The sequence below is a fragment of the Macaca thibetana genome, chromosome 11, assembly GCF_024542745.1.
Source record: "Macaca thibetana thibetana isolate TM-01 chromosome 11, ASM2454274v1, whole genome shotgun sequence".
Lineage (NCBI taxonomy): Eukaryota > Metazoa > Chordata > Mammalia > Primates > Cercopithecidae > Macaca > Macaca thibetana.
In genome coordinates this window covers 51,269,706-51,287,457 of record NC_065588.1, presented here as the reverse complement: position 1 = coordinate 51,287,457, position 17,752 = coordinate 51,269,706, and the positions used below count along the sequence as shown (strand labels likewise).

The 17,752-nt window shown below is 41.8% G+C and overlaps 3 protein-coding genes across 24 annotated transcripts in view; 1 reads left to right on the top strand and 2 right to left on the bottom strand.

The window, feature by feature from the left end:
* Positions 1 to 1,108, top strand: part of TESPA1 (thymocyte expressed, positive selection associated 1) — a 34,160-nt gene extending 33,052 nt beyond the window's left edge. For both annotated transcript variants that reach the window (XM_050748886.1, XM_050748885.1), the window contains one exon: positions 789 to 1,108. The gene's annotated coding sequence lies outside the window, so the exon portion shown is untranslated. The remainder of the gene's footprint in view (positions 1 to 788) is intronic.
* Positions 1 to 2,067, bottom strand: part of TMT1B (thiol methyltransferase 1B) — a 686,675-nt gene extending 684,608 nt beyond the window's left edge. Inside the window, exon 1 of the mRNA XM_050749033.1 lies at positions 2,064 to 2,067. The gene's annotated coding sequence lies outside the window, so the exon portion shown is untranslated. The remainder of the gene's footprint in view (positions 1 to 2,063) is intronic.
* Positions 1 to 17,752, bottom strand: part of BLOC1S1 (biogenesis of lysosomal organelles complex 1 subunit 1) — a 1,086,347-nt gene that overhangs the window by 717,545 nt on the left and 351,050 nt on the right. Inside the window, exon 1 of one of the 21 annotated variants that reach the window (XM_050748997.1) lies at positions 5,579 to 5,582. The exons of the other annotated variants lie outside the window; for them this stretch is intronic. The gene's annotated coding sequence lies outside the window, so the exon portion shown is untranslated. Of the gene's footprint in view, positions 1 to 5,578; positions 5,583 to 17,752 lie in introns of those variants that run through there. 21 annotated transcript variants of the gene reach the window in all.

Here is a 17,752-nt window from a genome sequence, read left to right as displayed (position 1 = left end):
ATCTGCTCCTATGATCCAGTCACCTCCCATGAGGTCCCACCTCCAACACTCAGGATCACAATTCAACAGGATGTTTTGGTGGGGACACAGAGCCAAACCATATCAGGGATGATGCTGGTGTGAAGTCACTGAGAACTGGGATGAGATGAGATCCAAGGCACTTTTGGAGGGTGTAGCTAGCCATAAAGTAGTGTGACAGATATTTCTCTGAGATTAGAGCAAAGACAAAATGAAAAAAAAATTATATGTGTCAATACAGTTATATTGGTCATCTGGAGAGGAAGTCAAGAAAAATTCTGCCTATTTCTTTCTCTCTTTTTCCTGTAGGGTCATTACTAAAAAGTGTGAGTCAGGAAAAGAATGGTAAAAATTTGAGAATTCTACTATGGGGAAAAAACGAGAAATAATTATTAATAGAAAATGCATTGCTAGTTGAATAGGTGAATAATGTTAGACTCATTTCAAGGTGCAGAACATGAATTGATAGTGGTTTAGCGATATTCTCCAACAGTGCTCAGCAATCTATACAAAAGAATAAAGGTATAAATATATGCTTTTATAAGTATTAAACAGTAAGAGGTAAATTCTTGCAGGAATCTCACCTCATGATGAAAAGAACAGAAACCGTAAGTCACATGACTCTGCTGCTGCTGCTGCTAATGACTTTAAATATCACTTATAATACTGAGAAACATTTCCACAGCTGAGGTATGAAAATTCCTACTAACCTCAGTACCCAAAGTTGTTTCAAAAATGCATGATATGTATCCTTTTTATTCCCATTGCAGGCTTTCTCCGCCACCACAACAGCATGTGGTCTGACAGAAGTGGCTTCATAGAAGAACCTAATTCCAACCTCTTGCAGGAAACTGCACTGCCCTCAACATCCAGCCCCTACACCTTGGTCCTCCAAACCCCCAAATTCTGCAGGAGAAAGGCAGCATGGTACATGGGAAAGAAGACCAGACTGAGCGATTTGGAATCTACATCCTAATGCTGCCACAAGCTGCATGCACAGAAAAAGACCTTAGGCACATCATTTTGTTTCTCTGTACACTGGTGTATCTACTATGTATGTATTAAAATATATAATATGGACCACAGTAAACTGGACAAAGCCTTAATTTTCTCCCAAGCTTTGACATTGCCAAGGGCAGTTAGGAGACTTCAGGATCAAGTTTAGGGGACAAGTTTGTTTCTAGTACTTTCAAAGGGCCCAAGCTAAGAGAGGAAGGACATCTCACTTTCTGGCTCTAAAAGCATGCTTCATCTCACAGTAGGATTCCCTCTATACCTCTGTTCATCCCTGTGTTCCTAACTAAATTCCAGAAAATCTTCCACAACACCAGAGTCCTATCTTTCTTCTTGAGACCTCCTTTGAAGAAATCAACTTGGAGGCTCCTCCTTAAATCCAGTTTCTTTTTCTACCCAAAATTTTGCATCTTTATAGAAAAAGAGATAAGTAGGATTCAGAGTCTCTTCTCCTAGCCGTTGTGGGGGAAGAAAACACAATTTCTGCTGGCAGAAAACAATACAAATAATTTTTTTTTAATCATGGCATGTTTTTAAAGCTAATAGCTGTAGTTTGCTTTGGAAGTTAAATGTTTTGTCAATAAACAGGGCTTGAGCACATGTAGTGCTCTCTTAGGCAGTATGAGGTTTCAGAGCATCTTGGACACATTTCTCCCCTGAGAAAGTGTTAGTATTAATAGGATGGGAGAAGTAAGATATATGCATTTCCAGAAGTGTATTATTTGGCTGCCTAATAAATTACGAGACAAAAAAAATGACAGGAAGAGAGGGACTTGAGGGAATTTGAGGGAAATCATAACTAAAAGTGAAAAGGAAAAAGTTACACCAGACATGATAAACAGAAGTTGATTTTGTTCTGATGCTATTGCCAGCATTAGGGGAGAAGGCACAAACTAAATCTGATACCTAGTGAGGCAGAGACAAAGGGCTAGGGTGGAAAAATTTTAAACCATCTGTGTTTACTAATTCGCCATACCAAAAGAAAAAAATGAGCTTTCTCCTATTAAGATAGTTTTGCAATTTGGAAAAAGCCCCCATTCCAAGTTTCCTACCCTTCCCACCCACAGAAACCAGGAGACAGGGGCACAACCTTCCTTGATGTTTGCATTTCAAAGAGGTGGTTCTCAGGTCCTAGAGAAAGATATTCCTGAGTTGTAAAACTGGAAAGAGGCTGTGAGAAGATTTACATCTCAAGAAATAGAAAGAACTACCATAAATTTTTCTAAAGCAAATATTCTTAAGAGAGGTCAAAGGCCTGGAGTCAGGAAGAAACCTATTTGGGCAAGCTGAGGGGAAAGTTAAGGCTATCTTGGTCATGAGAGAACAGAAAGAGCTGAGAGTATTTCATTTAAAGAATGATATAGTCCATTCTCACACTGCTATAAATAAATACCTGAGACTGGGTAATTTATACAGAAAAGAGGTTTGATTAGCTCATAGTTCTGCAGGCTATACAGGAAGCATAGCAACATCAGCTTCTGGGGAGGCCTCAGGGAGCTTTAACTCATGGAAGGCAAAGTGGGAGCAGGTATCTTACATGGTGTGAGCAGGAGGAACAGAGAAAAGGGGAGGTGCTAACACTTTCAAATGACCAGATCCTGTGAGAAGTCACTCACTATACAGTACCAAGGGGAGATGGTGCTAAACCATTAATGAAAACTCTACCCGGCAATCTAATCACCACCCACCAGGCCCCACCTCCAACAATGGGGATTACAATTTGACATGAGATTTGGGCAGGGAAGCAGATCCAAACTGTCAGGCCTCTGAGCCCAAGCTAAGCCATCATGTCCCCTGTGACCTGCACGTATATATCCAGATGGCCTGAAGCAAGTGAAGAATCACAAAAGAAGGGAAAATGGCTGGTTCCTGCCTTAACTGATGACATTACCTTGTGAAATTCCTTCCCCTGGCTCAGAAGCTCCCCCACTGAGCATCTTTTGACACCCATCCCTGCCCACCAGAGAACAACCTGCTTTGACTGTAACTTTCCACTATCTACCCAAATCCTAGAAAACGGCCCCACCCCATCTCCCTTTGCTGACTCTCTTTTCGGACTCAACCCACCTGCACCTAGGTGATTAAAAAGCTTTATTGCTCACACAAAGCCTGTTTGGTGATCTCTTCACACGGACGTGCGTGACATTTGGTGCTGTGACTCAGATCGGGGGACCTCCCTTGGAAGATCAATCCTCCGTCCTCCTGTTCGTTGTTCCATGAGAAAGATCCACCTACAACCTCTGGTCCTCAGACCAACCAGCCCAAGGAACATCTCACCAATTTTAAACCGGGTAAGCAGCCTCTTTTTACTCTCTTCTCCAAACTCTCTCACTACCCCTCAACCTCTTTCTCCTTTCAATCTTGGTGCCATCCTTCAATCTCTCCCTTCTCTTAATTTCAGTTCCTTTCCTTTTCTGGTAGAGACAGAGGAGACACATTTTGTCCATGAACCCAAAACTCCAGTGCCGGTCACGTACTTGGGAAGACAGTCTTCCTTTGGTGTTTAATAACTGTGGGGATGTCTGCTTGATTATTCACCCACATTTTAGAGGTGTCTGATCATCGTGGGGATGCCTGCCTTGATCCTTCAACCTTAGTGGCAAGCACCACTTTCCTGGGTGACAAGCACCCCCACCCCTTCTCTCTGTGTCTCTACCCTCTCTTTTCTCTGGGCTTGCCTCCTTCACTAGAGGCTGTTATGCCCAGACCGTTTGTTCCCCAAAGAAGACCACCAGAGTCCAGAGTCAAAGCCAAGCGGCAAGGATCTTTACTGCAAGTTCGAACTTGGTCCCTCCATTCCACAGCATACAAGAGGGCCTCGAACAACGCGAGTGCTTGCTTTTTATAGCCCGATGTAAACAGGATATGTAAAGTTACAGGGAACAAGGTAATTCTCTCGGTTACAGCATTACAATTGGTTATCATTCTACATTTAGCATTCCTTATCGGAGATCTCCCAGGTGATGTTTTTCTGAAGTTTGAAAGAAATATGGAGGAATGTGTTTGTGCTGGGCTCAGGAAGTTGGGAGATATATGGGGGATGTGCCTCATTCCTTTCAGAGGCAACATTCCACCCTCCATTCTTCCTTCTTCTCCCTTAGCCTGTGTTCTCAAGAACTTGAAACCTCTTCAACTCACACCAGACCTAAAACCTAAATACCTTATTTTCTTCTGCAATGCCGCTTAATCCCAATACAAACTCAACAATGGTTCCAAATAGCCAGAAAACGGCACTTTTGATTTTTCCATCCTACAAGATCTAGATAATTCTTGTCGTAAAATGGGCAAATGGTCTGAGGTGCCTGATGTCCAGGCATTCTTTTACACATCGGTCCCTCCCTAGTCTCTGTTCCCAATGCAACTCATCCCAAATCCTCCTTCTTTCCCTCCCACCTTTCCCCTCAGTTCCAACCCCAAGCATCACTGAGTCTTTTCAATCTTCCTTTTCTACAGACCCATCTGACCTTTCCCCTCATCCCCAGGCTGCTCCTCCTCAGGTCACTCCCCACCAGGTTGAATCAGGCTCCAATTCTTCCTCAGGTTCTGCTCCCCCATAATCCTTCTATCACCTCCCCTCCTCACACCTGGTCCAACTTACAGTTTCATTCCATGACTAGCCCTCCCCCACCTGCCCAGCAATTTCCTCTTAAAGAGGTGGCTGGAGCTAAATGCATAGTCAAGGTTAATCTCCTTTTTCTTTATCTGACCTCCCCCAAATCAATTAGTGTTTAGGCTATTTTTCATCGAATATAAAAACCCACCCCAGTTCATGGCTCATTTGGCAGCAACCCTGAGATGCTTTACAGCCTTAGATCCTGCAAGGTCAGAAGGCTGTCTTATTCTCAATATGCATTTTATTATCCAACATTAAATAAAGCTCCAAAAATTAGATTTCGGCCCTCAAATCCCACAACAGGACTTAATTAACCTCGCCTTCAAGCTGTACAATAATACAGAAGAGACGTGAAGGAGCACATGCCGTGGGAAAACGGTGCTAATAGACTTGCTCCACGCAAGGTTGCCACAAACCTTCTATTTGTACTAAGTTCAATATCTGCAAAGTACAATAAAATAAAACACAAGAAAATGAGTATGCCTGGAACATTTTTGGTAACAAAAGCCAATTACAAGTAATTGAACTTCAACCAATCACAGGCAGCCAAATCATCAAATCATGTCCAAAAAGGGCAAATACTTTATCACACCACATCCAAATAAGGCAGATTCCTAGCTGTCAGATGATATCTCTACTCAGCTTCTGTGTGTAGCCTGTAAAAGTTCACTGCTCATAATGCTTGGCTGAGCTTTCTGAACTTTGTCTGGTTCTGTGTTGTATTAGTCAAGGTTCTCCAGAGGGACATTACTAATAGGATATATGCATATATGAAAGGGAGTTTCATAGGGAGAACTGGGTCACACTATCTCAAGGCAAAGTCCTACAATAGACCACCTGTAAACTCAGGAAGAAAGGAGCCAATAGTCCAAAAGGCTCAAAAGCAGAGAAGCCGACAGTGCAGCCTTCGGTCTGTGGCCAAAGGCCCGAGAGCCCCCAGCAAACCACTGGTGTAAGTCCAAGAGTTCAGAGACCAAAGAACCTGAAGTCTGATGTCCAAAGGCAGGAGAAAAGGGAGGAAACATCTGGCATGGGAGGAGAATGAAAGCCAGAAGACTCAGCAAGCCAGCTTACCCCACCTTTTCCCACCTGCTTTGTTCTAACTGAGCTAGCAACCAACTGAATGGTGCCAATCCACATTGAGGGTGGGCTTTCCTCTCCCAGTCTAACTCAAATGTCAGTCTCCTCTGGAAACATCCTCGCAGACACACCCAGAAACAATAATTTACCAGCTATCTAGGCATCCTTCAATCCAACCAAGTTGACACCTAATATTAACAATTGTGTTAGTGCTGACTGATGCATGCATCATTCTTTGCTCAAATAAACTCTTTTAAATATAATTTGTCTAAATTTTTAACAAGGTCTCCAGAGTTGCTAAAATCTAGGGATTGGGTGTTTATTTCAAGTTAACTCTTCCCAGGTATTTGGCTCTGGTTAGATTCAGAGACAGCTCAAGAGCACCCTGAGAGTTTTCTCATTTGTTAAAATGGGGATAATAATATAAAGGTTGCTTTCCTCTCAAGTTATTGCTGTGAAGATCAGACAAAAGAATAAGAGAGTGCTTTCTAAACCATAAGTCAAATATATACCAGGGAATTATATTTTTTCACAAGTTGCAGTTTAAGGCACAGCTACTCGCTTTTCATATTCCACCACTCCCTAAACTTACCAGTTATTGTATCAATATTCTAAGAAAAAAATGCATTGTTCTGCATTTTTACCTACTTACTTTCAACAGGGTGAGTCAGGATGTAGTGATCTGTGTAACGGTGCCTTCTGATCTTGGCACATGCAGGAGGAGTAGAGAAATGTACACAGGACTGAGACTAAAGAAACCTTGATTCTTGTCTCATCATGGCTCCTACCTGCTGCCTGACCCTGGACAATCCTCTATCTTTCAGCCTCAGTGTTCTCATCCAATTCCAATTCTACCTGCAGCAGCCCACATCTTCTATCTACCCCTTTCCTGCCATAATTTTCCTCCATAGAACTTACCCTATTTCACATTTTATATTTACTTATTTAATGTGTTTATTGTCTCTTTCTCCTTAGTAGAACGTAAGCTCATGAGGGAAGGTATTTTTGTCTTTTTTGTCCACCACTATATCCTCAAGGGCAAGATTAGTGCTTTATGCCTGAGTCTCTCTGTGACTAAATACATGAATTAATGAAGACTAAAGATATTCAACTAGGTGACTTCAGATTTACCAATATTAATTGTTTGAATCTTTGATTTAGTCATGAGGTATTTTTCCATGTGGTTTCTTTCTACCTTGCATTATCCTCCCCCAAAAGAATTATAAGAAATGCTTCCACATTCAATGAGCTTAAAAACAGCCGGAATGATTCACGTTAGATCTAAAGGCTTTCTTATACACAGAAATGAATTCTATGTTAGTTCCTACAACAGAAATAGATCTCAATTTTTCCATTTGAATAAAATGTGTTTCTCAATGTATATTACTACTAGAATGCAGGCACTTGGCCCTTCTGTTCATATGTATGCCCAAAGAAACAAGGTAAGCAATTTGAAAGTAGGGCCTTAGTAGCTACCCAACGGAACAGTATGAGGGAAGCCTGGGCCCATTTCCTTGAGGAGTCTAGTTCATCAGAAAGAAGTGATCCTGCCCAGTTGCAAAGAGATGGGTGAGATTTTTTTTTGGTCTAAGTTTATCTGTTACTAAAAATGCCTTAAAAAGGCATTGGGCTGTGCTGTAGATTTGAATTTGTTCCCTCTGAAACTCATGTTGGAATTGTATCCCCAGTGTGGTAGTGTTGGGAGGTGGGGCCTAGTTGGAGGGTTTTAGGTTATAAGGGAAGATCCGTCCTGAAAAGATTAATGTTCTCTTGTGGAGGTGAGTTCTTATTCTCTCTTTTCTCATAGGAATAGATAAGGTTGTGGGAGAGTGGTTTCTTAAAAAGAGCCTGGTTTCCTCGGTTTCTCTCTCTTGCTTCCTGTCTCACCATGTGATATGTTGTTGCATGACCTGCCTTTCTACTTTCCAACAAGATTGGAAGCAGCATGAGGCCCTCACCAGATGCAACTTCCCAATTTCAAACTTTCTAGCCATCAGAATTGTGAGGTAAAGAAACCTCTGTTCTTTATAAATTACTCAGACTTGGGTATTCTATTATAGCAACACAAAAAGACTAAGAGACTATTTCAGTTTTTCTAGTGGGTGTCAGGATGACTCAGCTGAAGAAAGAGCAGACTGAGTAGGCACTGAGTCATTGCTTACATATCTAAGCCACGTTGTTACCTGCAAAGAATGGAGAACGGATGTTCTTCCCTGCCAAAGAATGGGAGGAGAGAAAGAGCTAAGATTTCAGCATAACAAAGTTAAGACTGAACCCAGAGGGAACTAACTGTCAGAAATAATGAGGAAGCACATGATTACTGAGCAAGATGCTAAAAGCTTCTGCTTTGGAAATCCTTGCAAACGAAAATTCTCCATAGAATTCAAAGGGCTGTGAGTTCAGAAAAACCTTTAAGAATTCATGGCAATGAAAAAATGTGGCCCGGGAGTGGTGGCTTATGCCTGTAATCCCAGCATTTTGGGAGGCCGAGACGGGTGGATCACCTGAAGTCAGGAGATCGAGACCAGCCTGGCCAACATGGTGAAACCCCATCTCTACTAAAAATACAAAAAATTAGCCGGGTGTGGTGGCGGGTGCCTGTAATCCCAGCTACTCAGGAGGCTGAGGCAGGAGAATCACTTGAACCCGGGAGGTGGAGATTGCAATGAGCCGAGATCACGCCACTGCACTCCAGCCTGGACAACAGGAGTAAAACTCTGTAAAAAAAAAAAAAAAAAAAAAAAAAGAGAAATGTGATTAAAAATCAAATATGCATGTAGAAAGGTAAAAGTATTGGCAGTGGAAAGGGATGATTAATTCCTGCTGATCAATTTTTGAGGTCCTACCCGAGAGTCTATTATACTTTCTTCTTAGAAGAAAAATGGTTGAAACCTTTTCATCCTCTGTGTGTCTGTACCCCTGTGAAAGGAAAATAAAATCTCAGGACTCCAACTCACTATACCAAAGGGAAAAAAATAAAGCTTTGAAACTGAGTCATGTAAAATGCTGACTTTCCTTTTGTTCCTAAACAGATAATGAGACAGGAGGACATATATCTACTCAAGGGGCCTCCCTCACCCTGACTATGTAAATTAACAGCTTATCTTCTCAGGTATGGAACAAAAGGAAACTAAAAATTGTCCCCCTGTCCTCCCTGAGATGAATGTATATTTGACTTCTGCTCTATGTTTACTTTACCTTAAGCAAAGCACAGATTTATGAAGTGCAAGACAAATATATAATTGGCTATTCCTCTACATTTTCCTTTTCATGTAACGGGTAGATTCAGTGATGGCTAACCCAAGCCTCACAAAAATGTGACATACTCTCCCTTTTTTTTCCTTCCTCCTTTCCCCACCTGCCCACTTTTTCCACTTTAAATATTGAAGCCCTCAAAATCCTCTTTGGAAAAAATTGTGGGCCACAGATCCTACTATGGCTTGTGTCTCTTCTTCCTAGGGACAACCTCAACCTTGACAAAATGAACATTTAAATTAATACAGACACTGTTTTTGGTTTACAAATTGGCAACCATGATGAAATTCTGAGTGGAGGTGGCCCTGGACATGTGGCAAATCTCCTATCAGTGCCTGGTACCAACTTGGGCTATTTTTATTGCTCAAACTGATAGGACAACTTGCTGAGGTCTAGAAACTTCATCCTCTCCAGCGAAGCCCTGATCTCCCAAAATTGGGGTGAGATCTAAGGTTTATTTTGCTGTTACAATTCCATTCTGGAGTTCTGCTTGCTTCTGGAAAAGAAGATGACTTTTCCTGCTTTTACAATGGTAGAGAGCAGTCTTTAGCCTGAGCCTCATTCCTGGATAACAGCTAAGTTGAGATTTTGTCTTAAAAAATTCTCTTTAGAAGATGGCCGAATAGGAACAGCTCCAGTCTCCAACTCCCAGCGCGAGCGACACAGAAGACCGGTGATTTCTGCATTTTCAACTGAGGTACTGGGTTCATCTCACTGGGGAGTGCCGGACGATCGGTGCTGGTCAGCTGCTGCAGCCCGACCAGCGAGAGCTGAAGCAGGGCGAGGCATTGCCTCACCTGGGAAGCGCAAGGGGGAAGGGAATCCCTTTTCCTAGCCAGGGGAACTGAGACACACAACACCTGGAAAATCGGGTAACTCCCACCCCAATACTGCGCTTTAAGCAAACAGGCTCACCAGGAGATCATATCCCACACCTGGCCGGGAGGGTCCCACACCCACGGAGCCTCCCTCATTGCTAGCACAGCAGTCTGCTATATCGCGGCAAGGCAGCAGCGAGGCTGGGGGAGGGGCGCCTGCCATTGCTGAGGCTTACGTAGGTAAACAAAGCTGCTGGGAAGCTCGAACTGGGTGGAGCTCACAGCAGCTCAAGGAAACCTGCCTGTCTCTGTAGACTCCACCTCTGGGGACAAGGCGATAACAAACATAGCCGAAACATCTGCAGACGCAAACGACTCTGTCTGACAGCTTTGAAGAGAGCAGTGGATCTCCCAACACAGAGGTTGAGATCTGAGAAGGGACAGACTCCCTGCTCAAGTGGGTCCCTGACCCCTGAGTAGCCTAACTGGGAGACATCCCCCACTAGGGGCAGTCTGACACCCCCCACACCTCACAGGGTGGAGTACACCCCTGAGAGGAAGCTTCCAAAGCAAGAATCATACAGGTACACTTGCTGTTCAGAAATATTCTATCTTCTGCAGCCTCTGCTGCTGATACCCAGGCAAACAGGGTCTGGAGTGGACCTCAAGCAATCTCCAACAGACCTACAGCTGAGGGTCCTGACTGTTAGAAGGAAAACTATCAAACAGGAAGGACACCTACACCAAAACCCCATCAGTACATCACCATCATCAAAGACCAGAGGCAGATAAAACCACAAAGATGGGGAAAAAGCAGGGCAGAAAAGCTGGAAATTCAAAAAATAAGAGCGCATCTCCCCCGGCAAAGGAGCGCAGCTCATCGCCAGCAACGGATCAAAGCTGGACGGAGAATGACTTTGACGAGACGAGAGAAGAAGGCTTCAGTCCATCAAATTTCTCAGAGCTAAAGGAGGAATTACGTACCCAGCGCAAAGAAACTAAAAATCTTGAAAAAAAAGTGGAAGAATTGATGGCTAGAGTAATTAATGCAGAGAAGGTCATAAACGAAATGAAAGAGATGAAAACCATGACACGAGAAATACGTGACAAATGCACAAGCTTCAGTAACCGACTCGATCAACTGGAAGAAAGAGTATCTGCGATTGAGGATCAAATGAATGAAATGAAGTGAGAAGAGAAACCAAAAGAAAAAAGAAGAAAAAGAAATGAACAAAGCCTGCAAGAAGTATGGGATTATGTAAAAAGACCAAATCTACATCTGATTGGGGTGCCTGAAAGTGAGGGGGAAAATGGAACCAAGCTGGAAAACACTCTTCAGGATATCATCCAGGAGAACTTCCCCAACCTAGTAAGGCAGGCCAACATTCAAATCCAGGAAATACAGAGAACGCCACAAAGATACTCCTTGAGAAGAGCAACTCCAAGACACATAATTGCCAGATTCACCAAAGTAGAAATGAAGGAAAAAATCTTAAGGGCAGCCAGAGAGAAAGGTCGGGTTACCCACAAAGGGAAGCCCATCAGACTAACAGCAGATCTCTCTGCAGAAACTCTCCAAGCCAGAAGAGAGTGGGGGCCAATATTCAACATTCTTAAAGAAAAGAATTTTAAACCCAGAATTTCATATCCAGCCAAACTAAGTTTCATAAGTGAAGGAGAAATAAAATCCTTTACAGATAAGCAAATGCTTAGAGATTTTGTCACCACTAGGCCTGCCTTACAAGAGACCCTGAAGGAAGCACTAAACATGGAAAGGAACAACCGGTACCAGCCATTGCAAAAACATGCCAAAATGTAAAGACCATCGATGCTAGGAAGAAACTGCATCAACTAACGAGCAAAATAACCAGTTAATATCATAATGGCAGGATCAAGTTCACACATAACAATCTTAACCTTAAATGTAAATGGACTAAATGCTCCAATTAAAAGACACAGACTGGCAAACTGGATAAAGAGTCAAGACCCATCAGTCTGCTGTATTCAGGAGACCCATCTCACACGCGGAGACATACATAGGCTCAAAATAAAGGGATGGAGGAAGATTTACCAAGCAAATGGAGAACAAAAAAAAGCGGGGGTTGCAATACTAGTCTCTGATAAAACAGACTTTAAACCATCAAAGATCAAAAGAGACAAAGAAGGCCATTACATAATGGTAAAGGGATCAATTCAACAGGAAGAGCTAACTATCCTAAATATATATGCACCCAATACAGGAGCACCCAGATTCATAAAGCAAGTCCTTAGAGACTTACAAAGAGACTTAGACTCCCATACAATAATAATGGGAGACTTCAACACTCCACTGTCAACATTAGACAGATCAACGAGACAGAAAGTTAACAAGGATATCCAGGAATTGAACTCATCTCTGCAGCAAGCAGACCTAATAGACATCTACAGAACTCTCCACCCCAAATGAACAGAATATACATTCTTCTCAGCACCACATCGTACTTACTCCAAAATCGACCACGTAATTGGAAGTAAAGCACTCCTCAGCAAATGTACAAGAACAGAAATTATAACAAACTGTCTCTCAGACCACAGTGCAATCAAACTACAACTCAGGACTAAGAAACTCAATCAAAACCGCTCAACTACATGGAAACTGAACAACCTGCTCCTGAATGACTACTGGGTACATAACGAAATGAAGGCAGAAATAAAGATGTTCTTTGAAACCAATGAGAACAAAGATACAACATACCAGAATCTCTGGGACACATTTAAAGCAGTGTGTAGAGGGAAATTTATAGCACTAAATGCCCACAAGAGAAAGCAGGAAAGATCTAAAATTGACACTCTAACATCGCAATTAAAAGAACTAGAGAAGCAAGAGCAAACACATTCGAAAGCTAGCAGAAGGCTAGAAATAACTAAGATCAGAGCAGAACTGAAGGAGATAGAGACACAAAAAACTCTCCAAAAAATCCATGAATCCAGGAGTTGGTTTTTTGAAAAGATCAACAAAATTGACAGACCACTAGCAAGACTAATAAAGAAGAAAAGAGAGAAGAATCAAATTGACGCAATTAAAAATGATAAAGGGGATATCACCACCAACCCCACAGAAATACAAACTACCATCAGAGAATACTATAAACACCTCTATGCAAATAAACTGGAAAATCTAGAAGAAATGGATAATTTCCTGGACACTTACACTCTTCCAAGACTAAACCAGGAAGAAGTTGAATCCCTGAATAGACCAATAGCAGGCTCTGAAATTGAGGCAACAATTAATAGCCTACCAACCAAAAAAAGTTTTGTGAGCCAGGTCCAGGGTCCCTCTGCTATGTGCAGCCTAGGGGCTTGGTGCCCTGGGTCTCAGCCACTCCAGCCATGACTAAAAGGGGCCAAGGTACAGCTTGGGCCATGACTTCAGAAGGTGCAAGCCCCAAGCCTTGTCAGCTTCCATGTGGTATTGAGCCTGTGGGTGCACAGAAGTTAAGAATGGAAGTCTGGGAACCTCCACCTGGATTTCAGAGGAAGTATGGGAATCCCTGGATGTCCAGGCAGAAGTTTGCTGCAGGGGCAGGGTGCTCATGGAGAACCTCTGCTAAGGCAGTGCAAAATGAAAATGTGGGGTTGGCACCCCCACATAGAGTTCCCACTGGGGTGCTACCTACTGGAGCTGTAAGAAGATGGCCACCATCCTCCAGACCCCAGAATAGTAGATCCACTGACAGCTTGTACTGTGTGCCTGGAAAGGCTGCAGATCCTCAATGCCAGTCCATGAAAGCAGCTGGAAGGGAGATTGTGTGCTGCAAAGCCACAGGGGTGGAGTTTCCCAAGACCATGGGAACCCACCCATTGCATCAGCGTGACCTGGATGTAAGACATGGAGTCAAAGGAGTTCATTTTGGAGCTTTAAGATTTGACTGCCCTGCTGGATTTTGGACTTGCATGGGGCCTTTAGCCCTTTCATTTTGGCCAATTTATCCCCATTTGGAATAGGTGTATTTATCCAATGCCTATACCCCCATTTTATCTAGGAGGTAACTAACTTGCTTTTGATTTTACTGGCTCATAGGTGGAAGGGACTTGCCTTGACTCAGGTGAGACTTTGGATTCTGGACTTTTGAGTTAATGTTGAAATGAGTTAAGACTTTGGGGGACTGTTGGGAAGGCATAATTGGTTTTGAAATGTGAGGACGTGAGATTTGTGAGAGGCCAAGGGTGAAATGATATGGTTTGACTTTGTCCCCACACAAATCTCATCTTGAAGTATAGCTCCAATAATTTCCACGTATTGTGGGAGGGACCTTATTACTTATTAATACTTCCAAGTGGGAGGTACTTGAATCATGGGGGCGGGTCTTTCCTGTGCTATTCTTGTGATAGTGTATAAGTTTATGCTCATTTTTAATCCTTCTTATGGCCTTTCATTTTATTTTGTTACATTCATATATGTAGTTATTTATTCAATGTGTATGATTCCAAAAGAATACTGTTCAGCATTTGGAAGAGAAAGAACCTATCATCTTATTCAGTACCAACACAGTCCTGTCACATAGAAAGAATGTACTAAATACTCAAAGAAATACCCAAAATAAATAGCCAGAATAACCAGGACTTAGTTTTGGAACTTTTCTGGACCTCTCTTTTTACTAGGATGCTTCCAGTTTGGGGATCACAGGGATATACTAGGTTAGTGCAAAAGTTATTGTGGTTTTGCCATTAAAACTAATGCCAACTTTTGCACTAACCTAATAGATAAAGCTTGGCATTTCAGTTCTCAATAGATTTAAGATCGCAGCTGTCTCATCTCAACACCTTTATCTTTCCTTTTAGCCAGGACCGCAACCCACTGCTGTCACTTCAGCCAGAGCCCCTCACATTGTCACTGAAAGTGAGTAGCATTGAAGATTTATGTCTATTTGAGTCACCTAAGCTGCCCAGCCTCCCTTTGATTGTAGGAAGTTACTGCTTGGCTTCTTTCCACTTGAATGTTTCATGTTAATGATACGGCAGGTTTAGGAGAGATTGTAGAAATGTTAATGGGAAGAGAACAGAAAGATAGATGGACAAGTGATCTGAGCAGAGGCAGCTTCTTTCATTTTGACTGTGGCTTTGAATACTAAGCACCAATTTAAAACATATGCTGAGCCTCCAGAGTTTTGCTCTCCAAAAAGAAGGGTTTATGGGGCAGATGTGAAACTAGAATATATCCAAAAAATTGTGTTAGAGGCAGAGTGCAAATTATTTGTGGTTTGGGGCAACTAGCTTTCTTTTTTCTACTAATGAATTCTATCAAACTATTTTTTTCTTTGTAGAACTGAATTTTTTTTTATTTATTTGTATTCCAGTTGATAAATAACATGTAGTTTATCATGTACATGATGTTTTGATGTACATATTCATTGTGCAATGGTTAAATCTAGCTAATTAACGGATGCGTTATCTTACATAGCTATCATTTTTGTGGTGAGAGCAAACAACCTCCATTCTCTACATTTTTCAAGAATACCATGTATCATCATTAACTATTGTCACCTTGCTCTACAATTGATCTCTTGAAATGTATCCTCCTAACTATAATTGTGTATTATTTGATGACTATCTCACCATGCCCGCTCTGCCCAACCACTTCAGCCTCTGATAACCATCCTTATACTGTATACTTCTATGAGATCAACAGTTTTAAATTCACATATGAGTGAGATTATGCAATATTTGTGTTTCTGTGCCTGGTTTAATTCACTTAACATAATGTTCTCCAGGTTCACCCATGTCGTTGCAAATGACAGGATTTTACATTTTCTATGGATGAATAGTATTCCATTGTATGTGTGAATATATGTGTGTATATATTTATGTACTATATATATCATATACATCACACTTTCTTTATTCATTCACCCATTGGTGGACACAGGTTGATTTCATATTTTGGCTGTTGTGACTAGTAATAAACAGGTGAGTGCATGTATCCCTTTGAGATATTATTTCATTTCCTTTGACTGTACACCCAGTAGTGGGATTACTAGATCAGATGGTATTCCTATTTTTAATTTTTTTAAGACTCTTCTACTGTTTTCCATAATGGTGGCACTAATTAACACTCCCAACAGTAGTGTGTAATGTTTTCCTTTTCTCCACTCCTTGCTAACACTTGTTATTTTTTTTTTTTTGTCTTTTTGATAATAACCATTCTAACTGCAGTGAGGTGATATTTCACTGTGGTTTTAGTTTGCATTTCCCTAGTGTTTAGTGGTGTTGAGCATTTTTTAAAATACCTGTGGACTATTTGTAAAAGTTCTTTTGAAAAATGTCCATTCAGATCTTTCACCCATTTTTAAATTGGGTTCTGTGTTTTCTTCCTATTGAGTTCTTTGAGTTCCTTATATATTTTGGATATTAACCCCTTTTCAGATATATAGCTTGTAAATACTTTCTCCCATTCTGTAGATTGACTCTTCATTCTGTTGATGGTTTCCTTTGCTTTATAGAAGCTATTTAGTTTGACAAAGTCCCACGTGTTCATTTTTGCTTTTGTTGCCCATGCTTTTGAGGCCTTATCCAAAAACTCCTTGCTCATACCAATGTCATGAAGTATTCCCCTAAATTTTTTTCTAGTAGTTTCATAGTTTTCAATCTTATATTTAAGTCTTTAATCCATTTTTAGTTGACTTTTGTACATGGTGAGAGATAAGGGTCTAATTCTATTCTTCTGCATGTGTATATCCAATTATTCCAATACCATTTATTGAAAAGACTGTCTTTTCCCCAATGTATGTTTTTGGCACTCTTGTCAAAATCAGTTTGCTGTAAATATGTAAATTTATTTCTGAATTCTCTATTCTGTTCCATTGGTCTATGTGTCTGTTTTATACTAGTACCATGCTGTCTGGCTACTATAGCTTATAGGACATTTTAAAATTCAGTAGTGTGATGTCTCCGGCTTTGTTCTTTTTGTTCAAGATTGCTTTGGCTCTTTCGGGTATTTTGTGCTTCCATACAAATTTAAAAATTGTTTTCTATTTCTATGAAAAATGTCATTGCTATTTTGACAAGGATTGCATTGAATCTCTAAATCACTATGGGTAATACAGACATTTGACATTATTTTTTCCAATCCATGAACATGGGATATCTTTCCATTTATTTGTGTCTTCAATTTCCTTCATCAGTGTTTCACAGTTTTCTTTGTAGAGATCTTTCACCTCCTTGATTATATTATTTATACCTGGGTTTTTTGACACTATTATAAATGGGATTGCTTTCTTGATTTCTTTTTTTGGTAGTTCACTATTAACTTATAGAAATACTACTAGTTTGGAGGGCCTGCATATGCTGCACTGGACGGAGCTGCAGCGGCTGCTTTGCCTTCCTTTGCCACCAGTCCTGGCCATCCCTGGGGAGGTCCGTGGACCTCAGCTCCAGGGCCTGAGCGGGAAGCCACACTAGGCCCATGGCCCTGCCCCTGGCTGCATCTTCCTTGCCATCAGGGCCTCAAGCCCCTCTGCGGCCCCCACCTCTTATGAGGTCTTCTGCAAGGGACTCTCCCACACCCTCCTTACCTTCTTTGAGCTGGCCTGACATGCATGAACTTCCAATACTTGTATGTCGTTGTGGGCTTTGTGATCCTCAACATCGGCTTGCAGGTACACTTTTAGAGCCGCAACTGAGCTGCCGGCCTCCGGGGACAGCATGATGGCAGACTCCCAGGGGCCCCCGTGGCGCAGCCGAACTGCCTACCTCAAGTCCCACAGTCTGTCGAGAGGGCTCAGGTGCCCTTCGTGGCTGGGCTTTTCACTGCCAGTGGAACTTCTCTGGGAGCACGGAGAGCCTGCAATTCCTAGAAAGAGGAAATAGGAGACTCCAGGAACAGAGAACTTCAGTAAAGAACCTCGAAAAGATCTAAGAAACTATGCAACCTTAAAATAAACACCTGACAAATTTCAGGAAGTGAAAAGGGGCAGAG